This window comes from Lynx rufus, unplaced genomic scaffold (genome assembly GCF_022079265.1).
Source record: "Lynx rufus isolate CCGP_SWC_20201006 ecotype Redwood Valley unplaced genomic scaffold, mLynRuf1.p SCAF_1, whole genome shotgun sequence".
In the NCBI taxonomy this organism is placed as follows: domain Eukaryota; kingdom Metazoa; phylum Chordata; class Mammalia; order Carnivora; family Felidae; genus Lynx; species Lynx rufus.
Window position 1 is genome coordinate 110,846,527 of NW_025814823.1, and position 26,194 is coordinate 110,872,720.

Genomic DNA, 26,194 nt, shown 5'->3' on the forward strand with positions numbered 1-26,194 from the left:
TAACATCATTTGAGGTGGTTTGTCTGAGCAGAACTGGGCCAGCACATAGGAGGAGCACCAGACCAGCCAGGGATTAGAACAAAAGCACCTCCCCCTAACTCTGGGGACCAGGAAAAGCAACTTCCCCAGCAGGAGGTTAGCCCAGCTCTGAAAACCAATATATCAAGCCAACACCATCAGAAGCCTCCTCACACCCCTATCCCTATCTCACGGAAAAGGCAGCCCCTGGTTATGTCTACCGGATGCTGGCAAAGCCGGTGACCTGTGCTCTGAAGCAAGTCTGTGCTCCCAGTACAGCTGCCCTCCCCTCCTACTCCACGAGAGGCTCACACCGGGGAGCCCGGCTTCCTAGGCATTGCTTCTATTTTAAAACACTCTGGGAGCTAGGCCACCACCAGCACAGCCTTCCATAAGAAGCCGCAAGGGAATGTAACTGACTTGGGGGCAGCCTGCAGGCCCACCCACCCATCAAGGGAAGAAAAGCCTGGGCTGGCAGGCAGCATGGCAAGGTCTGGGTCCCAGGTGCACCCAGGGCTCCTGTCTGACCTCAGACACCTCACATTTCCTGGAACCTCGCTGCCTGGCTTGACCCAGTGGGGTTTAAATAGACAGTGCTTGGGCAAGTAGATTTGAGAGTCAAGCAGCCCTGAGTTCCAATACCACTCCACGACTCTCCAGATATGGGACCCAGGGCAAGTCACAATGTATATGCATCTCACGTTTCTTCAGCTCAAATATGGGGAAAGAGTATCTGTCTCAGCATCACCGTGAGGACTTTATTACAGGTTTACATTTTATAGATTTCTTAGTATAATTACCGCTGCTGTGCAGGTTATCAAAAGGCCACCCTCAACCACAAGGTCCAGAGTCCTCCCTGACCACATGAGGTACTCTTGAGCTGAATATTGTCCAGGTAAGTCCTGGAAGAATGTCTCCTACCTCATCCCAGTAAAAACTGACCTTTCTCCTGATAGACACCCAGTGTCACTGTCCTTGCAACAAGGAGGAGTGACTCCACTGATTACAATCCACTGCCAGGCAGCCTACACACAGCCATACACACGTTCGCTCTGCTCAGCGTGAAAGGAGAACAGTTCCCCTCTGAACAGCAAATTCGACCTTTCAAATGCGTCCACATCTATTAGCTGGTGGCAATGGCCCCTTGCCGTGTCAACTTCAGTGTGGAATCACCAGCACTAGAACTAGCCAGACCAGGTCCCGAATCCCAACTCTGGGCTCCAGCCTCCCAACCCATGAACAAGAGTGCCTCTCTCCCAGGGTTTGCAGGATGGTAGATTCAACGTCACACATACATTAAGCCCCCGCAGAAGGGTGCTGAGCAGGCCCTCAATGAAGACTGACTGTGACGATGATGATGATGATGGTCACACTTTTATAAAGGAGACACTGAGGAACAAGACAGTGAGTTGACCTGTACTCAATCCTGTGGCTCTTGTCAGAGCTGTGTTGTGAGCTCAATCTGCTCCCCAGGACTGTTTCCAGGACAGTTCTGGATAAAGGGCTTAGAAGCCCACTCACCCTCACCTCCCTGACAGCAAGCAGTAAAATGGAGGATTGTGCCCAGGCCCAGCAGAGGACCCCATTGCTCACTTTTCCTCAGTGGATACCAGAGGAGTCTGTGAGGAGCCCAAGGCCACAGACTCTCTGAGTTCCCTGAGGGGCTGTCTGCAGGTTTGGGCTGGCTCTCTCTCTCTCTCTCACACACACACACACACACACACACACACACACACACACACACATCTCCCCCAGTCACCACCACCAACAATGTCAAGCCATTAAAATTCCATCAAGGGCAAAGTGAACTTCAGTGCCTTGGGAGCATCTCATCAGTAAAGATGGGGGGGGGGGTCAATGTCCCTCATTACCACCAGCTTGAAGGTTACTGTCCACATCTGCCCAGGGTCCAGCAGGACCGGCAGCCCACAGGCAACTCCTCACTATATGGTCTCCCGGAGCCCCTGTGTTTGTGTCTACAGACAGCCCTTGCCTCTACCCAACAGAATAAAAATATAGAAATAAAACTAAGCAATCAACTGAGAGCAGTACCCCCCCTCCCCAAGGTCAAGCATTTTATTCAGAACAACTCCAGCAGAAGTTATCGACCCACCCACCACCCACCATCAGAGAAGGGAAAAGCACTTAGGAGAATCCCATTCACCCTGGTCGCCCTCCCCTGCAGGCCCAGAAACACCAGTTCTACAACTTTCCCACAGGACTTGGAAAGTCACAGAATGAAGATAGCACGTTTAAAGCAGTTATGTCAAATTGGGAAACAGTTTTGCTGTCTCAGCGCTCTAGGGCTGTACTTTCCGCAGGAGCTCTTTAAACAGACGTGACCCTCTGCTAAGCAAGACTATTTTCTGGAAGTGAGTGAGATAGATGTGTGTGTCCCTCAGAAAGGATGTCCAAGATCAAGAGAATATGGTCCAGGGCTGCAGCCACTACATACGCCCATTCAATAACTTCACAAATACTTAATGAGCAACTACTAGAAGACATATGCTGCAATGGTAAAAAAACAACAAACAAAAAAACAAAAACCACAACTATCCTCCTATCAGTAAGGGTAAGTTGACTCTTAGATAAAAAGGAAGAGCACATTTACCCCCACAGACCCTTCTCAAGTACCTACTGTGTGCCAAATGGCACCACCCCAGGCAATGAAAACAAAGCTGCAAAGGGCTTAAGCCTAACCCTGTAGAACTCATTCCAGAGCTGGGGTGGAGAAACAAGGCAAGCCCTGGGCAGCCTGCCCTGGCCTTGCCAACAGCACATTAGGCAAAGTAGGGGCCCATTCTCTACCTCCTCTGCGGAGGTAAGGCTGGTCAGGGTGATGGAGACCTCAGGTGAAACCTTCCCTCAGGTCTGCACGCACTTCCTACTTCAACCTGACCTTGTCCATAAACTTAAAGAATTTTTCATTAATGATCATGGAAGTTACTCAGTGCCTGGCACACAAGTGTTTAGTAATAACGTTTAAAATAACAGGGGCTGTATTTATTAAACGTTTTCCAGAACACCAAGTGGAGTAGAATGGTCTACAGAGGATGGGCTAAATCCTCCCCAAAAGCCTCAAGTGTCAAGGTTTCTACTGAAGGTTTGGCGTTAATCAACTCATATCATTCTTCCCAAAGATGAATGGCCGCTACAAGGAGAGCTACAATTGCTCCTATTGTACAGATGAGAAAACTTAGGCTTCGTATCGCCCCGGCTGTGTGACCTTGGGCAAGTCACTAGGATTGCAGCCCTGAAATCCAAGGGCTCCAACCAGTTTCGTGAAGGCACAGACGCACTCGGTGAATGAATGAGCAACCGAACCAGGATCTCTCCTAAGGCCAAGGAGGCCACATCCGCTCCCTGCAGGGCGTCCTTTCCCAAGGCCGAGCCTACTGCACAGGCTCCTGCGGCCTAAGTCGACTCTCAGCTTCTCGTTCCGCCCGGTAGGGAGCTGGCACGCGCGGAACAGCGCCGGGCGCCAGCTTCTCCGGGCGTGGACCAGACAGGCCGGACAGGGCGTGTGGGGCTGGGAGCGAGGGACCGCGGTCGTCACAGGAACTCATGCCGGCGGCGACAGCGTGGCCCGCACAGATCCGTGCGCCCAGCCCGGTGAGTGTGGGGGCAGGCGGTTCCCCGCCCGACCCGCGCTGGCGGGATCGAGGGCCAGAGGGCGCCGCCGGGAAAGGTCACCTAGACCTGCAGCCGGCCAGGCCTTCACGCGGCGGCCCGTGCCCTTCCGCCCGCAGGTCCCCGAAGGATCGAGTCCCAGCCGCAGGCGCCCCCGGATGTCCGGCCTCCCGCTCCCGCGCCCCGGCCCGCTTGCCGCCCGCCTGTGCGGCCTGCTCTGCGCGGGGAGCTCCCGCTCGGCCCCTGGGGCCCGGTCCTCAACCCCTCGCCCACGACCGCTCCTCCCCCCACCTCCTGCTCAGCTCCCCAGGGCAGGGCCCGCGACCCCAGGCGCCGGCAGATCGCGGGCCCATGTCCGCAGCGCCTACCTCGGGGGCGGTGGCGGCGGGCTCGGCGGCTGCTACCGCGGGGGCTGCAGCGCGAGGAACGGAGAGCGGCGGCGGGGCCGAGGGCGGGACAGCGCGGACGGCGGCGGCGCGGACCCGCCCCGACCCTGCGCGCCTGGCCTGGCGAGCTCCGCCCCTGGGCCCGCCCCGGACACCGCCCAGGCCTGGGCCCGGGTCCCCAACCAGCTCCCGGCCAGAACCATTACCTTCCTGCGACCTCAGTGCCCACCGCGGACGCGTGTGCCCGCGGGCGTGTGCGGGCACGCGTGGGTGCTGCGTGCGCCCGGACACGGGGCCGGGGAGGCGTGGGGCTGACGTGTACAAGATGTGTGCGTGCGCGGGGACACGCGTGCCAGCCGCCCACGGGAGCCAGTTTTGGCTGGAAACGCGCCAGGTTGAAGCCCGCGTTGGGGGGGGAGGGGGGCTTCCGGTTCTCTTAGCCGTGGCCCGGGGCCTCCTGCGCTAATGGAAGACGCACGGGATCCTGGGCCCCCAACCGGTTCTCGGGGCTGGGAGACAACGGCCCACCCCCAAGAGATGATGTGGCGTGCGGTGCCGGACCAGGACCTACCCCGGTTCGACTAGTTGATCCCCGGAACCCTCACCTCGGCAAAGCCCGCGCGGGTTGTTAAATCGGGCTCCGAGCCCCCGGGGGCGGTCCCTGGAGCGGAAGGTGGGAGGGACTGGGCGCTGGAGGCGCCGCCGATACGGAGGAGCAGCCACGACTGTCGCCTCCCCCCCCCACCCCCCCCCCGCTCCCGGCCCTGGGCTCCCAACCCAGTGTTTCCCGCGCCCCCGACACTTCGTCGCGCCTCTCCAGGCTCGCCGGAACCCTGCGGCCGCCGTGGGCGCAGCGCTGGGAAAACTCCCCTGTGCGCGGAGTTTGCGCGGAGTTTTCCCCTGCAGCGAAGCAGCTAGTAGCCATTTTCGGAGCATTTGAGAAGTGAAAAAAGTAAATTGCGTTTTGCCAGAATGTCCCCTGCTGGGTCTGACAGCGCGCAGACGAGACGCAGGTTCCGGCCAGTGGAGGGCCCCTGGTGGAACCCGGGGCCTGCCTCCCCGCGGAGCTCGGTGAAAGCGTGTGTCGTCTCCGCGTTAGGCCTTAAGTGGGTGGTTTCCTTCACCAAGAATTACCACTGAGTGTCCCCAGGTATTAAACAATTCGTGGCTGGATGAAGCTTCTGCACCTCTTTCGCCGCAGCCAACAGACGTGAGGCGTCTAGGGGCCCCGTGGAGGAGGCGCAGGGCTACAAAATCGGGACACTCGCTCCCAATCAGACGTAGCACAAATTCAAGGAGTAGGCAACTGGGGCGTGGGCAGAGGCAGTCAGGACAGGCTGCTGGAAAGAGATGGCAGCTTAAATAGGAAAGGGCACCTGTTCCAGTGGGGGCGGGATGTTGAGGAAGAGGGGAGCTTGGGCGGCGGGGGGGGGGGGGGTTGCAGACAAGACGCACTGGGCTCTGTAGAGGTCCCTAGTCTAACTGGCAACGTGAGCAGGCACAGCTAAACCCCTTGAGCTCATTTAGCGTGGAGGACGGATGCTAGAACTCTCCCCCGGCCCCCTGAGCTGCTCCATGGCCAACTGGGAACTCGGAGCTTTCCAACCTGGTCATTCCCACTCTTGCACACAAAGGCCTCAGCACACTCCGGGAGAGGGTGGGGCAAGGAAAGCCAGTGAGTCATCCATGAGTGCGGTAAAGCAGAGTTTGGGAGGGCAGATCCTCAGGGAGGCAGGGCAGAGCCAGATGGCTCTGCGGGAAGATGGGGCTCCAGAAACCGCACATGAGCTAGGAGTCTTGCCCTGGGTCAGTGAAGTCCAGATGTGATGCTTGGCACAAATGTCCAAGGTGCTCCCTCCCCTCCAGCACCTCCTTGCCAAACCCCCTTTCAGGACCCTCAACCCCCATCCCCCACCTGTCCCTTCTGGGGCTCCCCTCCCGGCTGCTTTCAGATTAATCACCTGAGTGCCATTTGAGTCACTGGCTGTGTGACTCTGGGCAACAGACCTAACCGCTCAGCTGCAACTTCAGAGAGTTGTGGCAAGTCTAAAATGGGGGGCAAAAGGAGTAAGCACTCAGGAAACAGTGAAGGAATCTGGTGGGACATGGAATCAGGCCCTACTGTTGACCCTCCCCACCATAGCCCCAACAGAAGAGCTGTACAAGGCAGCCTGTTATGCCAGGCTTAGCACCCCCACCCCCAGCCCCACCTCCACTCTGTCTTCCAGGGCTTTGGGCTGGGGTGGGCACCTGACCCAAGACTGATTGGCTAATCAGGTCCTCTCTTGCAATTATGAACAAATACACCCAGGTCAGGTCTAACAGTTTTTCTTTGGGGGTAATAACCACTTTCCCCTCCTCCTGTCAGTCCATAAGCTTTGATGGAGCTGACTCCACTCCAGGGACTTTCTTGGATCAATCAAAGCACTGCTCTCATAGGGATGGACCAAAGACCCGGGTCAGACTTCCTGGGCCTTTTGAAAGGCAGACCTGCCCTAAGAATGAAGCCAGCCCACAAAAGACAGACATAGACTAGATTCTGAGAACATCCCAATAAAAATTTTTTTCTCCTGCATATCCAGAAACATAAGGTGACCTAGATCTAAAACAGTTCCAAGATGTTCCAACATAATATCCATGGTTTTTAAAAATTATATATACGTACACAGAGAGAGAAATATTGGAAACAAATTTATTAAGCATTAGTGAAAGTTATGTTTCAATTTATGGGACTATGTGACTCTTGATCTCAGGGTTGTGAGTTCAAGCCCTGTGTTGGGTATACAGATTACTAACAATAAATAAATAAACTTTAAAAAAATCATTGTATGGAACTATGAGTGTTTTTTTTTTTCCTTTGCCCCTTTCTGTATTTCCCACAAATTCTGTAATGAGATATAACACCTTTACTATAAAATGAGATAACTTTTTCTTAAGAAAGTCAAATGAGGGGAGGATGCCTGGGTGGCTCAGTCAGTTAAGTGGACTTCGGTTCAAGTCATGATCTCACAGTTTGTGGGTTTGAGCCCCACATCAGGCTCTGTGTTGACAGCTCAGAGCCTGGAACCTGCTTCGAATTCCGTGTCTCCTTCTTTCTCTGACCCTCCTCTGCTCGCTCACGCTTGCTCTCTCTTTTTCTCAAAAATAAGCATTAAAAAAATAAATAAGTAAATTCATAAATAAATAAGAAAGCCAAATGAGAGGACACCTGGGTGACTTAACTGGTTGAACGTCCAACTCTTGGTTTTGGCTCAGGTCATGATCTCATGGCTCGTGGGTTCAAGACCCTCATGAGACTCCGCACTGTCAGCGAGGGGCCTGCTTGGGATTCTCTCCTCTCTCTGCCTCTCCCCCACTTGCACACTTTCTCTCAAAATAAATAAATAAACAAACAAAAAAAAAAAAAACAGGGTGCCTTGTGGCTCAATTGGTTAAGCGTCCAACTCTTGATTTCAGCTCAGGTCATGATCTCCCAGTTCGTGAGTTCAAGCCCTGCATCAGACTCAGTGCTGACAGTGCAGAGCCTGCTTGGGATTCTCTCTCTCTCCCTGTCTCTCTCTGCCCCTCCCTGGCTCGCTCTCTCTCTCTCTCTCTCAAAATAAATAAAATTAAAAATTTTTTTAAAAATAGGCCAAATGAGGTTGATTAGGAGAGGTAGTATAAACTGATACAATCCTGGAAAGCAATTAGACAATATGGAATAAGAATCATAAACCCACTCCTTTGATCTGTTCCTGGGAACCTATGTTAAAGCAATCCCAAGTATTGGGAATACTAGCTTCAGGAAGATGTGTTGCAGCCCAGAATGGAATACAGCCTGGTTTCTAGCTTGAGCAAATTGAAGCTTATACCCTCTACGGATCATTCACAGCCTTGAGGAAAGAAGGTTACAAAGACTTCCTGTGGGGAAATATTTCTGTTACAATGCTAATTGAAGGCAATCATGTATTACTATTACTGCAACCACAACATTAAAAACTGCAGAGACAGGAGAGCCTGGGTAATTCAGGTCGTGATCTTGAGGTTCATGGGTTTGAGCCCCACGTCGGACTGCTTGCTGCTGTCATCACAGAGCCCATTTCAGATCCCTCTGCCTCTCCCCCAAATGCACTCTCTCAGAAATAAATAAACATTTTTTTAAAAATGTAGAGGGGCACCTGGGTGGCTCAGTCAGTTAAGCATCCCACTTCAGTTCAGGTCATGATCTCACGGTTTGTGGGTTTGAGCCCTACATTGGGCTCTGCGCTGACAGCTCAGAGCCCAGAGCCTGCTTCAGATTCTGTGTCTCCCTCTCTCTCTACCCCTCCCCAGCTGGTACTTCCTCTCTCTCTCTCAAAAATTAGTAAACATTAAGAAAAAAAAAACTGTAGAGATAAACAGTGGTAGACTGTTTTTCATTATCAGAATTTCATTATCAGAATAATGACCCCCCCCCCAAAGATGTCCACATCCTAATCACCTGAACCTATAAATATGTTACCTTGCTTGTCAGAAGGAACTTAACAGATGTGATTATGTCAAGGGTCTTGAAATGGAGACATTAACCTAGACTGTCCAGGTGGGCCCAATGTAATCACAAGGGTGTTATGAAGGAAGGCAAGAGACTCAGAGCAAGAGAAGGTGATATAACAACAGAAGCAGAGACTGGAGAGAAAGATTGGAAGATGCTTCACTCCTGACTTTGAAGGCGGCAGAATGGGCCATGAGCTACGTGATACAAGAAGCCTCCAGAAGCCGAAAAAGACAAGGAAACAGACTCTCCCCTCAAAAACTTCTAGAAGGAACCAGCCCTTGCTGACACCTGAACTTTTGCCCAGTGAGACTAATTTTGGACTTCTGACCTCCCGAACTGTAAAATAATAAATCTAAATTGTTTTAAGCCACTAAGTCTATGGTTTTTATAATACCTGAGGAAACTAGTGCACAAACCTGCAGGAGACGATACTATAAATGACTTGTTAGAACGGTGTCTTAGCTCAGAATGCTGTAACAGAAAACCACAGACTGGGGGGCTTAAACAACAGGCATTAGTTTCTCACCGTCTGGAGGCTACAAGTCTGAGACCAGGGTGCCAGCATGGTTGGGCTCTTGCTGAGAGCCCCGCCTCCGGGCTATGTCCTCACGTGGCCTTCCTTTGAAGGAGGAAAGAGAGAGAGGGAGAGGCAGGGAGACCCCACCTCCTTTTATAAGGGCATTATTCACAACATGGAGGCCCCATCTAACCCTAATGACCTCCCAAAGGCCCTGCCCCCTAACACCATCCTGTTGGAGGGGGGCGGGGTACGATTTCAACATTTGAATTTGGGGGAAGACACAAGCATGCAGTCCACAATAAATGGCAAGTTTCTAAGCAGTGGGTGTTTGTTTTTTGTTGTTGTTTTTTTTTTTTTTTAATTTTCTCTGAGTTCCATCTTTTTTAAATAGTTTTCTTTTTAAATGTTTGTATTTTTGAAAGAGCACATATGGGGGAAGGGGCAGAGAGATGGGGACAGAAGAGTTGCAGCGGGCTCCGTGCTGACAGGCTGACAGACTGACAGCAGCGAGTCCCATGTGGGGCTCGAATTCAGCAACTGCGAGACCATGACCTGAGCTGAAGTCAGATGCTCAACTGACTGAGCCACCCAGGCACCCACTAAGTTCCGACTTTTAAGCACTGTGGTAAACAAATTGAACTCAATCATGAAAACAGGCAGGGAACCCTGCCTGCCATACAAAACTTCCTGTGATTTGGAATCCGAATCTACTATTATTGTATGGCAAACCTGGGCCTCAATCCAGGTCCAACTCTGGTACTTATAAAGACCCCTGAAAGGGACATCAATGTGTGCTCATGTGCACATGGGTGTGGGTATGGGTAGGTGGGTTTCACGGTGCTAAGTACAATTGACTTGGGCTGGAATCCTACCAGAGACTGCTAAGCTAAAAGAAGGCAAGAGTTTCCCCAGTGCTCAGCGTATACTGGGTCCCGTAAAAGATGAAGAAAGCCAGGAGAAAAATCACGTAGGATCCCCTTTTATTGCAAGGAACAGGGAACCCCTTTTCTGGAGCCCACCAGTAAATGGATGCATGCAGTTTGCCCTGAAGACAGAAATAGAAATGCCTCTTGCCCTTAACTCACACACGCTGCTCAAGGATCTGGGACTTGATGAAGAATTTCCCAATTTCTGCACCATGGCCTCTGCTAACAGGCAAAATATTATTTGAAATGTGGACGAAGTCAGATGGAATTAAAATGGCCTGTACCTGGTACCAACCTGGTAGGACTGCCCAGGGGTGTTGCTTCCAGATGTTGTCTGTCCAAGGCTGCCATGTTGAGTCATGTGGCCTACACACTGCACCAGCACAGGCCAAGGGGATGTGTGGGACTGAGGTCCTGTCTCCACACAGCTCATGAAGCCCTGGGTCCTGACAACACTGTTGTCAGCCACAAGGAAGCAACTATGTTTCTGCTTCCAGGTGCCTTTCACAATCTGTGTGGGGGCATCAGCTGGCAGCTGAGGCCCACTGCCCTGCACCAGACATGCTCCTTCTGCTGGCTTTTCTCACAGCTGGTTCCTTTCTCATTCTCAGCTAACACGGGACCTTCTCAAAGCTGCCTTTTCCTGCTTTGCAGTTAAAAAGCAGATTCTTTTCTCCTCTCTGTCTGTATTCTGAGATCAGTCCTTTGTTTATTTTATAGCATGAGCACACTTTAAAATTATTTAACCATGGGTTTGTTCTTTATTCTGTGTCTCCCTCCTTAGAATGCTGTTCGCGTAGCAGGTGTTCAGTAAATGGGGAGTAAACAAATTTCTAAATAGATGGTGAGTGGCACACAGCGTAAAGGAGGTAACTGACTTGAAGTGGCTTACTCTCACCTCTATGCAGGGGGCACACTTCGGGGACAGCTATTCTCAGTCCTACTGTCCAGACAGCTAGGAATCGTGCCTGTGAGATGTCAATCATCCAGGAAGAATGGGATGACAGCCTTGGTGTGGGCTGGGGGCTGTTTAGTCTGCCTTTGTAATAAAGAATTTAACCAGGGGTGCCTGGGTGGCTCAGGCAGTTAAGCAGGTTATGATCTCACAGTTCATGGGTTAGAGCCCTGGATCCCTGCTTGGGATTCTCTCTCTCCCTTTCTCCCTGCCCCTCCCCTACTTGTGCTTTATCTCTCTTTCTCAAAATAAATAAATAAACGTAAAAAAAAAAAAAAAGAAAGAAAGAAAAAATAATTGAACCACACCTCATCCAAAGAGAGATCTGGAACTTGTCCTTAGCCTCTGGAAAATAATCTCTGAGCCCTTGTAACGTCATGCCAGATAGGGTGAGGGCTGGCCACACAGGATAAAGTAACAATGTGATTTAGGGTGTGGACCAGCTACTAGATAAAGTAACAATGTGATTTAGGGTGGGGGCTTTGAGTCACACAGTATCAGCTGGACCTCCAGAGGGACTGGAAACTGATGTCAGCTCCGTGGACAGTTGACCACGGAGCCCCCAATAAATTTCTGGTCACCAAAGCTCGAGTGAACTTTCCTGCTTGGCAATATTCCATAACCGTAGTTGTGAGTACAATGGTCCTCGGTGAGTTCTATGAGTCTTTCTAGTAAATTGTTACATGTAAAGGTGACCTTGGAAACCCTGAAACTTGCAACTGGTGTCAGTGGGGATGGTTTGGGGGACTGTGCTCCCTCTCATGTTGCTTGTCCCTTAAGCCACTCCCCACTCCACTCACAAACACATGTACAAACAGATATACTCTAAAGGAGGAGGACTGGCTTCTCCTGGTTTCTCCTGGCTGACTTAGGTCTGCTATCAGACCAGGAATCTGCCCCAACTGAGACCACGCTGCCTACTGCTCTTATTCCCAAAGGCGTCCTCCAGGTGCTCCAGGACAATAGTTGTTTCCTCCCTGGCCCCACCAGCAGTGCTTCCCCCTGTGTCCAGGTTGCTGGGGGGGACTTCCCTGATGATGTGGGCAGTGACCGGTAGGTAGGCAGGCAACAAACCAGGTGGGCTACTGACCCCAAGTGCCCCTGCCATTGTCCCCACCCCAGCCTCTCATGCCCCACCCCCACCCCACCGCCTACTAAAGTCTTTGCTGGAGGAGACATTGTGGGGGTTGGGCTGACCATCAGGGTATTCTCTGGAAATGCCACAGCTTTCCTAAAACTAGTTAGGTGTCTCCTTCCTCTAATGCCCACCATCTCCCCCAGCTGCCCAGGTGGAGACCATGGGGCCAGAGACAGCCCTTCTGGCCAGGGCCAACACAGTCCAAGGGAGCAGCAGCCCAGATGCCTCTCGAAGTTTGGAAGTTTCAGGTTCAAATCTAAACTTAGAAGCCCTGCTGCCCTGGGATTACAAAACAAGTTCTTCATGACTCTTACATAAGAAGATTAGGCCCTTTATCCCTCCCTTTCTCTCCCCAGTTCCTCCTCACCTCTGGGGAAATGCTGGCTTCCCATTAACTGTGCCAAGGACCTCCCCACATCAAGGACCCCACCCCTTCTCTCTCTAAGCACACAGAGTAAATCTACAGAAGGAGAGACCCAGTTTTCAGCTTCCTTTCTGCTTCTTGTGGTTTAAGCATGATCCTGCCCAACCACAGGGGATTGGACCATATGACCTCTCCATGACCCTAAGCATCAGCCTCCTCAAAAAGTAAGCAAACATGCCTCATTTTCCAGGGATTAGGGAACAGACTGCTTGTTCACAAAGCCTTCTGAGGGAAATAAATAAATAAAGCTACCAAGGACTCAAGAGACACAAGTGGTCTACAAGAAAACCCAGCTCCCCAAAAAGCCCAAACATCGAAAACAGAAATGGAAAGCAGTATTTCTGAAAACACGGTACACATGAGAATCACCTGGAGGGCTGCTGGTACGTGCAGGTGGTGGGGCCTCCCCCACTCAGGGTTCTCCATTAATATTTTTGTGGTGCGGCCAGCATCTGCATTTTTCCCAAGCACCACTAGTGGTCCTGGAACAGAAGGATCAGAGAGATGCTGTGACCTTCCATAACCTCACAGAAAGAAATTCAAGGTGTGGCTGCTCTGAACACCAACACCCTGAGGGGGTTAAAGAATATCAAGTCAGAACATTTTTTTTAATGGTTTTTTTTTTTTAATGTTTATTTATTTTTGAAAGAGAGAGACAGAGCATGAGCAGGGGAGGTGCAGAGAAAGAGGGAGACACAGAATCTGAAGCAGGCTCCAGGCTCTGAGCTGTTAGCACCGAGCCTGACACAGGGCTCAAACCCACAAGCTGTGAGACCATGACCCAAGCTGAAGTCAGACCCTTAACGGACTGAGCCACCCAGGAGCCCCTCAAGTCGGAACATTTTTTAATGTTTGTTTTTGAGAGACAGAGAGAGACAGAGAATGGGGGGGGGGGGCAGAGAGAGAGGGAGACACAGAATCTGCCTGTACAGAGCTCGTCGCAGGGCTTGAACCCATGAACCGCGAGGTCATGACCTGAGCTGAAGTCAGATGCTTAACCACCAAGCCACCCAGGCGCCCCAAGTCAGAACATTTTTATTTTTTTCTTCAAGATCCAGGGTCCATGTGCTGTAAAGAGGAATGACTCCATGGGAAGATACTTCACTTTTTGCCCTGAATCCTACCCCTCCACTCAGGGTTCATTCATTCAGCCAAGCCTCATGGCAGGTTGCTAGTTTCCAGACACTGCCCCCAGAACTGGCAATTTAACCTAATGGTGGATATAAACATACACTGTTCCTTTCTTTGTGGAAAAGACAGACTTTGCTCAAATCTCTATACAAATAAACACACAACGATGAACTTTGGTAACTCCTATGGAAGAAAGTTTCTTAGAAACATTCATTCAGGGGCATGTGGGCAGCTTAGTCAATTAAGGGTCTGACTTCAGCTCAGGTCATGATCTTGCTGTAGGTGAGTTTCAGCCTCATATCAGGCTCTGTGCTGACAGTTCAGAGCCTGGAGCCTGTTTCAGATTCTGTGTCTCCCTCTCTCTCTGCTCCTCCCCCACTTGTACTCTGTCTCTGTCTCTCTCTCAAAAATAAATATTAAAAAACTTTTTTAAAAATTAAAAAAAAAGATAAAAAGAAACATTCATTCATCTGACAAACATGTATTGAGTTCCTACAATGAGCCAGGTATTCTTCTAGATGTTGAGGGCTCAGCACTGAACTCAACAGACACAATCCCTCCCCTCTTGGGGCTCATTGTCAAGTGGGCAAGACTAAAAGTCAATAAAGATGAACTATAATGTCAAGTGTTGGAAAGTGTCCTGTAGAAAATTAAGGCAGTGTAGGGACAGAAACCAATGGGGAGAGGGTCCACACAGGACAGTCCGGGAAGGCCTCTCCAAGGAGGTGACTTTTAAACAGAAATGAATGAAGTGAGAAAGTGAATCTTCAATGGAGAGGCTGACCTGACCTGAGGGAGGTGGGCTTGGTAGGTTGTCTGAAAAGATGGTGGCCAATTCCTCCCAACCACTTCTCTCATCAAGAGCTAGAGTCTTCTCCTCCTTTTTAAACTTGGCTGGGGGCACCTGGGTGACTCAGTTCATTGAGCATCCAACTCTTGATTTTGGCTCAGATCACAATCCCAGGATCATGGGATCAAGCCCCACATCTGGCTCTATGCTGAGCATGGAGCCTGCTTGAGATTCTCTCTCTCTCTCTCTCTCTCTCTCTCTCCCTCTGCCCCTCTCCCTGCTTGTACTCTTCCCCCCCCCATAAAAAATAATAATAATTTAAAAATTAAAACTTGGGGGCACCTAAGTGGCTCAGTCGGTTAAACACCCAACTCTTGGTTTCAGCTTAGGTCATGATCTCACAATTTCGTGGGTTCAAGCCCAGCATGGGGCTCTGCACTGACAGTGTGGAGCCTGCTTAGCATTCTCCTTCTCTCCCTCTGCCCCTCCCCAGCTCACTCTGTCTCTGTCTCTCTCAAAATAAATAAATAAACTTAAAAAAAAAATTAAAACTTGTCTGGCCTTCGGGCTCTGCTCTGACCAACAAGATGTGGTGGAAGGAACACTATGCGAGTTCCAGGCCCAGACTTCAGAGGTCAAGCAGCTTCCCTTCTCTGTCTTTTGTAGCCCCAGTCCCCCAAATAAGAAGTTCAACTACCCTGCAGGAGAGGGAGACTGGCCTGCTTTCCCACACCCACCCTCAGGCCCAGGTACCAGATATGTGAGTGTAGCCATTTAGAACATCCCAGCCGTGGCCAAGCTTCCAGCTAAATGCAGCCACAAGTGTGACCTCAGACAACACTAGATGCATTACAACAGTCCAGCTGAGCCACTGCACTGGGATGAGCGGGGCTCAGACAATGACGAGAACAACAGTGGGGAGGCAGGAGAGTGGGTGAAGTAGACTGATAGTGGAAGTAGAACCTGTAGGAGTCAGTGATGGAGGGGGTGTTTCTCGCTGTGTAACTAGGGCTAGTACTGTCCCTATTGAGCTGGGAGCACAGGAAAGGGGCAGGTGTAGCAGAAGATGGTAAGTTTGGGTTTGGCCATTGGAGATGCCAAACTCCTGCCTTCCCCCCAACAAACCCCTCCCCCCTAATCCCCACCCCCAGTCCCTCCTACCCCCACAAGGGCAGCCTGTGGGAATGGGCTATCTCTAGGATGACCAGCAGTCTGGCCAAGGGAAGTGATTGAGGAGCAAGAAGCTGGGCATGACTCCATCTCAAAGTGTCCCTGCCCTGACTGAAACCCTTGAGGGCCAGGCCCAAATCAGAGAATTTCAAAGGAGGAGGGATCATAGTGTCTTCAAGGAAAAAGGAAGAAAGAAAGAATACGTTGGCTTGATTTTTTTTTTTTTTTTGACAAGTACATCATGAAACATCTGACCAAAATGATAGGAAAATGTCCTGTTCCCACTGGCTATTCTGGTTGCTGCACACCCTGGCTGGCCTTATTGGGGGCTTCCCTGGCCCATTCTTAAGGAGAGGCCCTTAATGGCCAGCCCCACTGCCCCCACCTGCCAGGCAAGTTTGTGTTGTCGTGGGTGCACTCCCAACAACCCACCAATAGGTGGCAGCACAGGCTGTGCCTGTCACCCAGCCGGTTCTGAATCAAATTCTCCAGAGAGCAGTTCCCACCTAAGACAGGCATTAGCGTCCCTCTTTTACATCCCCAGCTCATCTTCATGCAAAGATTTCAGGCCCACTAGGATGCTGGACAGGTTTTCTGACACAACTCCATGGGCAATCCCTAGGGTGCATTTGGCAGCCTTCGGAGATATTTTTAATTGTCACAACAGGGGAGGATGTGGTATTGGCCTCTACTGGACAGAGGCCTGGGATGGTGCTACACATCTTACACAAGACAACCCCCCACAACAAAGAATTATCTAGCCCAAAACATCAACAGTGCCAAGGCTGAGGAACACTGATGTAATCAGATGTTCAAGTGCTGGCCCATGAAGACTTAGACATCCCTGGATCAGAGCCCACTGAACGAGGCTGATCCCAGCCTCCCCACCCCCAACCAGCTGCAAGATGTCCCCTTGCCTCCTTCACCTGCAGCATCTCTCTCCTCCTTCCTTCATATCTCACCTCACTCAGGCCTCAATTAACAATTCCTGGGCAGCAAGCATATCCAAGGCACTGTGCTGGCCCTAGAGAGACCATGGGGGACAAAAGCAGACAGTCCCTTCCTCTCTTCAAGGAGCTCTCAAGCTGCAGGGAGAAACAGATTTGCAAATGTGACAAGGGCTATATGGGCACAAACAAAGCACAAAAATACCAAATAATTCAGAGGAGACCAGGAGTGCCTGAGTGGCTCAGTCGTGGCTCAGTCGGTTGTGTTCCACTCTTGATTTCAGCTCAGGTCATGATCTCACGGTTCATCAGATCGAGCCCCACGTTGGCTCTGTACTGACAGAGGAACCTGCTTAGGATTCTCTCTCTCCTCTCTCTTTCCCCCTCCCCCACTTTCAAGCCCCCCCCCTCTCTCTCTCTCTCTCAAAATAAATAAATAAATTTAAAAAACAGTACAGAGAAGACCAGCTTTAGCCAAGAAATTTGGAAAGGTCTCAAAAAAGGTGACAGGTGAGCTAAGGTCTGAGGGAGGAATGACCCTCTTTTATTGAAAAGACAACAGAATAGACAGTAATATGCATTTCTTTAAATTATTCACTGTCCAGTCCCGACCCACCTGCCATAACTGTAGTTGTGTTCTTTTTTGTATAATAAATGCATCTCCAGACCTTGTCCATGTATTGCTACAGCATTTCAGCCGTTCCTCAAGTGTGTGTGTGTGTGTGTGTGTGTGTGTGTGTGTGTGTGTGTGTGTAGTAGCATATCTTCCCCCATTTTGCTATATGGTTTGGGGATGATCGTTTGTAACACAGTTCAATGATGCAGTGCAGTGAAGATTTTCTAAATGGTTCCCGGTTGTTGTTCATTTACACCACAGTATGGGACATCCATACAATCTAATAAAGCTTAAGGAATCATGCTCAGTTCACCGGTTCTGCTGGCCTGGAGTCACCCTCCCTCCTCTTGCCTCCTGTGAGTGTCTACGGAAATAGATGAGATGACCACCATCTCATGGTGGGAAGGGACTTTGAGGCCAGGCAAGCCAGTGATGGGCACACCAGGGGTCATCAGAAAATCTTGATAAAGTACGGATTCCCAGGCCCTGCTCCCTTTGCCCCACCAGGATCTCAGGTGTAGGCCATTGTGGAGGGTTTCCAATATGTCCACCTATCCCTTCACAATCCTGCCTTTAAAAAGGTGGATCCTAATCCCCCTCTCCTCCAATGTGGACCAGAGTTTTCAGGGACTTGCTTCTAATGACGAAACACAGCAGAAGTGATGCTGTGTGGCCTCCAAGGCAGGTCTGAAAAGACACTGGAGCTTCTACCTTGTTCTCTCTAAGATTACTGGCTCTGAGAGAAGCTGACGGCCATGTCACAGGACAGGCCACTAGAATAGCCCTGTAAGAGGCCCACGTTGGGAGTCCTCCCATCAACAACTGTTCCCATTTGTCTCAGACAGTCCCACTTTTCACAGCCAAGTCCCACAATTCAGGCAACCTCTTAGTCTAGTCCTGCGTAAATGGAGACAACTGGTAACCCTAACAGCCAGCACTCATTTGCCAGCCACGTGAGGAACCACCTTGGAGGGGGCGTTCCTCCAGCCCAGCCATGCCTTCAGATGACTACAGCCCTAGCCAATATTTTATTTTATTTTATTTTATTTTATTTTATTTTATTTTATTTTATTTTATTTTAGAGAGAGAGCACGCATGCAAATGGGAGAGAGAAGCAGAGGGGCAGAGGGAGAGAAAATCTGCAGCAGGCTTCATGCTCAGCGCAGAGCCCGACGTGGGGCTTGATCCCATGACCCTGGGATCAAGACCTGAGATGAAATCAAGAGTCCAACACAACCAACTGAGCCACCCAGGCACCCCTTCCCTAGCCAACACTTTACTGCTACTTCATGAGAGACTCTGAACTCAATAACACAGCTGAATCACTCCTGAACCCTGACCAATAGAAAATATGCAACATCATAAAGGTTGTTTTAAGCCACAACCTTTAGGGATAGTTTATTATTATGTACTAATAGGTAAGTAATATACTCAGGACTCTATTTCATCACATTCCTGGGTGATTTGTCTATGAATCAGCATTTGTGAATCACGGATCTGGTCTTATTCCCTAAAGTAGCCCTTTCCAATAGAACTTTCTACAATATTGGGACAGTCATATATCCATGCTGTCCACTGACTGTCACTGGCCACCTGTGGCTACTAAGCATTAGAAATGTGGCTAGTATGACTAAGGAACTGAGTTTAAATTTTGATTTAATTTTAATGAATTAAACTTTAAATAGCCCATGTGGGGGCTCCTGGGTAGCTCAGCTGGTTGAGCGTCTGACTCTGGATCGGCTCGAGTCATGATCTCACAGTTCATGGGATAGAGCCCCACGTCGGGCTCTGCGGTGACTCTGCGGAGCCTGCTTGGGATTCTCTCTCTCCGTGTCCCTCCCCCACTACTTCTCTCTCTCTCTCAAAATAAATAAACATTTTTAAAATAAAAATAAAAAATAGGGGTGCCTGAGTGGCTCAGTCAGTTAAGCATCCGACTTCAGCTCAGGTCATGATCTTGCAGTTCCTAAGTTCGAGTCTCACGTCAGGCTCTGGGCTAACAGCTCAGAGCCTGAGACTGATTTAGATTCTGCGCCTCCCTCTCTCTCTGCCCCTCCCCTGCTCACACTTTGTCTCCCTCTCTCTCTCTCTCAGAAATAAATAATCATTGAAATTTTTTAATAAAAATAAAAATATAAACTAATACATAAATAGCACATGTGTGTGATTCCACTAATGTAACATTCTCAAAATGATAACATAATGGAGATGGGAAACAGTAGTGGTTACCAGGGACTAAGGGTGGGTGGTGGGAGAAAGGGTGGTAGGTGACTCTAAGGGGTGACACGTGGGAGAGTTCTGTGGTGATGGAGTAGTTCTATATCTCCATTATGGTGGTGGTTACCCAAGTCTATACATGTAGGAAAATCACATAGGACAATGCACACATTATAGCAATGTAAAGTTCCTGGTTTTGATATTGTACTACAGGAATATAAAATGTAACCATTGAGGGCAACTGGGGGAAGGGTACATGAGACTCCTCTGTACTATTTTTGCAATAATCTATAACTACTTCACAATAAAAAGTTTTTAAAAATGTAAAAATGACATAAGCATAAAGCATCAACTAGCACATGCGGCTAGTACCCACCATGTCAGACAGTGAGGGCCTAAATAATGTACAGGTTCCCCTAGAAGTATCTCCTGGTCCTTTAGCGTCTGTTCAGAACTTCTTGTGACAGGAAACTCACTGCCTCACAAGGTTCTATTTGGCAGCTCTAATAATAAGAACGTTCAGACTAGCAGGTCTCAGGGTAGAAAATTTTTCCCCTCAGTTCTTTGTTTGTACTGGAACCATGAATTAGGCCCAAATTTGCTGGAGCAGGACTTCTTCCCTAGGGAGCCCAAGGACCCAAAAGAAGATGCTCCAGAGGCACCCGGAGCCCTCTCTTTGAAAAAGAGAGAGAGAGAGAGAGAGAGAGAGAGAGTGTGTGAGAGAGAGAGAGAGAGAGAGAGCAAGCAGGGGAGGAACAGACAAAGAGGGAGACACAGAATCTGAAGGAGGCTCCAGGCTCTAAGCTGCCAGCACAGAGCCCAACCAGGGTTCAAACTCATGGACCACCAGATCATGCCTGAGCCAAAGTCCAATGTTTAACCAACTGAGCCACCCAGGCGCCCCAAACAAACTTTAAAATAATGAAAACTTGCAGTAAATCTATAGGGATTACATTCAACCTAGTTCCAAAAAGCATTCATTACCTATGGTGAACTGAATAATGTCCCCAAAGATATCGAGGATCCAATCCGTGCCATCTGTGAATTTTACAGATTCCTTTTATATAGCAAAAGGGACTTTGCAGATGTGTTTCAATTAAGGACCTTGAGATAAAAAGATTATCCTGGATTATCCAGATGGATCCTGAAGGCCATTTCAGGTGTTCTTATAAAAGAGAGTCAGAGCAGGGTTCTTTACAGGAGGAGGCCATGTGACAGTGACAGTAACACGCTGCCTGCTGGCTTTGTTGATGAAGGAAGAAGCCTGAAGCCAAAGAACACAGATCCAGACCCTGGACAAGACCAGGAAACAGATTCTGTCCTAGAGTCTTGGAGGGAGCATGGCCTTGACAACCTTCGTTTGGGCTCAGTGACACCATTTCGGAGTTCAGGTCCCCAGAACCAGAAGATAATCAACTTGTGCCATTTTAAGCCACTAGATTTGTGATGATTTGTTACATAGCAGCCTTAACAAACCAATGGGTTACCTCACAAACCTACATCTGTGCTCACCTTTTGACCCAACAACCAACTTCCAGGAATTTACTCTGAAGACCAAGCTTCAACAACACAAATATGCATGCACGAGGCTATTCATTGCAGAATTATTTGTAGTGGCACAATACTGGAAACCACCTCAACGTCCATGAGCAGGAGAGTGGCTGCATAAACTATGGTAGGACCACATAGTGCAGCAGCTTGCAGCCAGAAAGAAAAATAAGGAACGTAATCCAAATAGATTCCCAAGAGATATTAAGTGAAAACAAGAAAAATGCAAGAGTACCTATGGCATGCTACTTTTCATGTGAGAAAGAAGGGAAGTGAGTATAAGAAAATATGTAAAAACATCTGCTCATGGTGCAAAGAGAAATTGAGGAAGGAGAAACTGCCAATTCATGAGACTGGTAACCTATAGGAGAGAGTGGAAACAGTGGTGACAGGGAGGGAATGACAGCAGGCAGGAGAAAAGATGGCGGAGTGCTACTTCTTTGAGCCAATCTTTTCGCCTAGTTCTTTTTTTTTTTTTTTTTAGTGTTTATTTATTATTTTTGAGAGAGAGAGAGAGAAAAGGAGCAGGGGAGGGACAGAGAAAGCAGAACAAAAGATCTGAAGTGGGTTCTGTGCTGACAGCAGTGAGCCCCAATGTAGGGCTCAACCTCAGGAACTGCAAGATCTTGACCAGAGCCAAAATCAACCAACTGAGCCACCCAGGAGGCCCTGTCTAGATCTAAGTCTTAAAACCACGGTAATACTTCACATACCAAAAAATAATAGTAATAATCATTCACATCAACCAGGATGCAGGGGAACCCCAAATGGAATAAAGATAGTAAGAAATGAATTTAATTCTATTAGAAATAAATAACAAAGCCAACCATACCAGAGGAGTGGGGAAGAAAAAAGCTGGTCTAAGTAACTTTGGAAAGCATGATTGTGATAACACATGGTAAGACCAAAGACAAAAAAGAATAGGCACCCATATTTTAGCAAGTGAATTTGTTCTTCAGAATATTATGTGCCATTCTAAAACCATTTAATATGTGGGGTGCCTAGTTGGCTCAGTCAGAAGAGCATGCAACTCTTACAGCAGATGTTGGCGAGGATGCAGAGAAAGAGGATCTCTTTTGCACTGCTGGTGGGAATGCAAACTGGTGCAGCCACTCTGGAAAATGGTATGGAGGTTCCTCAAAAAATTAAAAATAGAACTACCCTACCACCCAGCAATTGCACTAGTAGGTGCAATCCAAGGGATACAGGTGTGCTGTTTCGAAGGGGCACATGCACCCCCATGTTTATAGCAGCACTATCAACAATAGCCAAAGTATGGAAAGAGCCCAAATGTCCATGGATGGATGAATGGATAAAGAAGATGTGGTATATCTATACAATGGAGTATTACTCGGCAATCAAAAAGAATGACATCTTGCCATTTGCAACTACGTAGATGGAACTAGAGGGTATTATGCTAAGCGAAATTAGTCAGAGAAAGACAAATATCATATGACTTCAGTCATATGAAGAATTTAAGATACAAAACAGATGAACATAAGAGAAGGGAAGCAAAAATAATATAAAAACAGGGAGGGGGACAAAAACATAAAAGACTCATAAATATGGAGAACAAATAGAGGGCTGCTGGAGGGTTTGTGGGAGGGGGGATAGGCTAAATGGGTAAAGGGAACTAAGGAATCTACTCCTGAAATCATTGTTGCACTATATGTTAACTAACTTGGATGTAAAATTTTTTAAAATAAATAAATAGAAAAAAAAGAAAAAGCAAAGCATGCGACTCTTGATCTCTGAGGTAGTGAGTCTGAGCTCCACGTTGGGGGCAGAGTGTACTTAAAAATAAACAAACAAACAAACAAATAAAAAGTATTTATTAATTAAAACAAAATAAAACTACTTTATGTGTGTAGGAGATTGAGTTGTGCCCCCAAAAGGATATATCTGAGTCCTAATCCCCAGCGCCTATGAATGTGGCTTTATTTGGAAAGGGGGTCTTTGCAGGTGTGATTAAGTTAAAGATATTGAGATGAGATTGGGCCCTGAATCCAATGATTGGCGTTCTAATAAGACAAAGGAGAGGGATATTTGACACATGGGGAGAAGACCATCTGAAAACAGGGCAGAGATTGGAGTTGTGCAGGTCCATGCCAAGGAATACCAAGGGTTGCTTCGGTCACCAGCAGCCAGGAGAGGCATAGGATGGTTTCTCCCTCAGAGCCTCTAGAAGCAATCACCAACTCTGCTGACACCTTGACTTTGGACTGCTGGCCTCCAGAACTATACAACTCCAGAAAACACAATTCTGTGTTAAACCACCCAGCTTGTGGCAATTTGTTGCAGTAACCTTAGGAAACAAACACAACGTATATACACTGAGATTGAGCACATGGGCTAATATATGTGGATAAGGAGGGCCAGGTTTCTCATTTTTGAAGAAAAGAGTTACAAATAAGGAAAGGGGAAACGTTAACATAAACCCATGGATACTGAACTGGGATCAGAGGTATGAGTATAAATTCATGATTTTTTAAGAAAGAGAGAGAAAAAGAAAGAAAGAGAGTAGAAGGAAGGAAGGAAGGAAGGAAGGAAGGAAGGAAGGAAGGAAAAGAGAGAGGGAAGGAGGGATTGGGCAGTCTACATGGACGTGTATTTCCCAGCTCTGTCCATGGAGAGGACCTAGAAGCAATGATGCTTCAGTAACAGTGAGTCAGCTTAGGAACCAGATCTTGGTTTCTACACACCATGCTCCAATAGACGAATCAGGGCTCCTTGAAAAAATGGCTGGCCCCAGGGCTGAGGCAGAGAAATTATAAGATGAGCCTGGTATATTTTATAGTTCCAGAAATTACAATTTTGCAAAGGAAAAAAAAAGGAGTGGGGGATAGGTGTGCACGGAACCAGCCTGAAACAGCACCCGGCTGCCAAACGTGGGACAATTAGAGCAACAAAATACTTAATGATATTAATAGATTATAACCCACAGAATAAAATAAATATCCATGAATCCATACTGATATAAATAAATATTTAAAAAAATACATGGGGGAGAAGGGACAGCTCTTCCTTACATTAGAATCTCCAAAAATAAGTTAATCATGGAAACAGAAAATCACCACTTCCAAGGGCACCTGGCTGGCCCAGTCGGTAGAGCATATGACTCTTGATCTTGGGGTTGTGAGTTTGAGCCCCAGGTTGGGCATAGAACTTCCTTTAAACAAAAAAAAGAGTAATATTAAATCATATCTATGTGTCAGGGACTGTGCCAGAGATTGGAGGCATTGTAGGAAATGCTAGACATGGCCTCTACCCTCAAGGAGTTACAATGCATGGGGTTCACAACCCCAATAAATGATACATTTCAAATAGTGAAGAGTGCAATGGAGAACACAAAATGAGGAGAATTAGGGGAGGGTCCTAATTTACTTAGGATGGTCAGGAAAGGCCAGAGATGAGGTCTGAAAGGACTCAGAGAACACACCATGTAAATATCTGGGACAAGAGTGGTCCAAGCAAAACAAACAGCAGGTGCAAAGACCCTGAGGTGGGAACAAGTCAGACATGTTTGAGAAGCAGCAAAAAGTTGAGTATATGTAGAGTGAAGCCAGGAAGGGTGAAGTGGTAAGAAAGGAGATTTGAAGGAAGGCAAAGTGAGAGCCTACAGGGGTTTGCCTGCCATGGTCAGGAGTAGTCACTTTATTTCTTGTCCAAATGCCTGTGACTTCTCCTCCCCATCCCACACAACATTCACCATGTGAACACATATAGGACAGCATGGGGCAGGTGATTATGAATTCAAAATAACTACAGTTTAGTTCTGAAAACATGAAAGGATTTTTGAAAAGCTATCTCAATTCTCCCAAGCCCTTTCTTGGTTCAAACTGCTATAAAACTTTCATTTGCAGAATGTTCTGGAATGTTCTCTGAGCTTTCACCTGATTCAAACACACTCTGCACCAATTAAGTTCTTTCAGTCTTTGCTAATTACCCACAACAACTAAAGTAGTTCTGTTTGGCATAAACATGATAGTAAGTTCCAAATCGACCTTGGATACCAAAACCTTGGGAGGGAGAGTTAGTTAATCGTCATCCAGGTAATGCAAGGTGTGTCTATGTTGACTTTTGAAAATTTTCACCGAGATAAGACACAAAATGAGCAAATGATCATAGAAACCCTGTGGACCTCAATGAAATGTCCACAGACACTAAGGCTCAATCCCAGACAGAGTTCTTTATTCACAACATTCGCCATTGTGGTGATCATGACTCACTGGTCTTCCTGTCTCGGAGTTTTCAGAGCACTGAAGCGGGTCCGCACAAAGGGAGTGAAGCACATTCTTCAGAAAATCTCTGGAATTTCGCCCACCCTACCCATCCTTCCTCACAGGTTAGCACAGGACCGGGGAAACAACCAACTCGTGCTACCGATTATTCCTAACCGGGGCTTCACTTTGGTATTATCTGGAGAGCTCTAAAAAACACTTATGGCGGCCCCACCCCCAGAGATGACGATTTAATTGTCCTAGGATGCCCCCAACAGGAGCATTGTGAAAAGCTCCCTCTGGGTGATCCCACATAGCAGGGTTGAGAACCTTCTGCAGCCAGGGACAGACCTGGTTGCTATGAGAGAATAAGCCACCAGGTGGCGCTAGAAGCCGACCAAAGAAGTTTGATTGGGTTAGCACCTGCACCACCCCCCCCCCCCCCCCCACATCTGAGTCTCTGGGAGGAGGCTGAATCTTCAGAACTAGAGATGTCCGCACTAGCCTCTGGCCATTGAGGTTTTATTCACCCTAACAGTGTGGGATGTCAGCCCAGAGGCGTTTCCCCTAGATTTCTAAGCTGTTCCTGGTGGAGGCTCAGTGGGGGCTGCAAGGGGTCCCAGAAGCAGTACCCCCAGTGCATGCATAGCAAATTCCCAATCATCTAGGATCTGGTCAACTAAGAAAACAAAAGGGGCGGGGTCCCTGGCTGGCTTCGTGGATAGAGCATGCCACTCTTGATTTCAAGGTTATGAGTTGGAGCCCCATGTTGGGTATAGAGATTACTTAAAAGCAAACTTAAAGCAAGTAACTTTGTTACTTAAAAACAAAAAGTTTGGTGAAGGAACACCAAAATAGACCCCTCTCAGGGCCTAGGGGTCAGGGCCTCCTTTCCTTGGGTCCACAGGAAAGTTACCTCCCTTTTTGGAAACCAAGAGAGAGACTTCTAAGCAGGCACCACACATCTTAAAAGAAACAACTGGTTCTACATCTCTCTAAAATGCCCTTTGAAAAAAAATCCAATTACCCCAAATGAGAAAAGGGG

General features: G+C 48.4%; 1 protein-coding gene across 1 annotated transcript in view; it reads right to left on the reverse strand.

Moving 5' to 3' along the window:
* Positions 1-4,094, reverse strand: part of VDAC1 (voltage dependent anion channel 1) — a 26,925-nt gene extending 22,831 nt beyond the window's left edge. The window contains exon 1 of the mRNA XM_047084588.1: positions 4,017-4,094. The gene's annotated coding sequence lies outside the window, so the exon portion shown is untranslated. The remainder of the gene's footprint in view (positions 1-4,016) is intronic.
* Between the last annotated feature and the right edge of the window lie 22,100 nt (positions 4,095-26,194).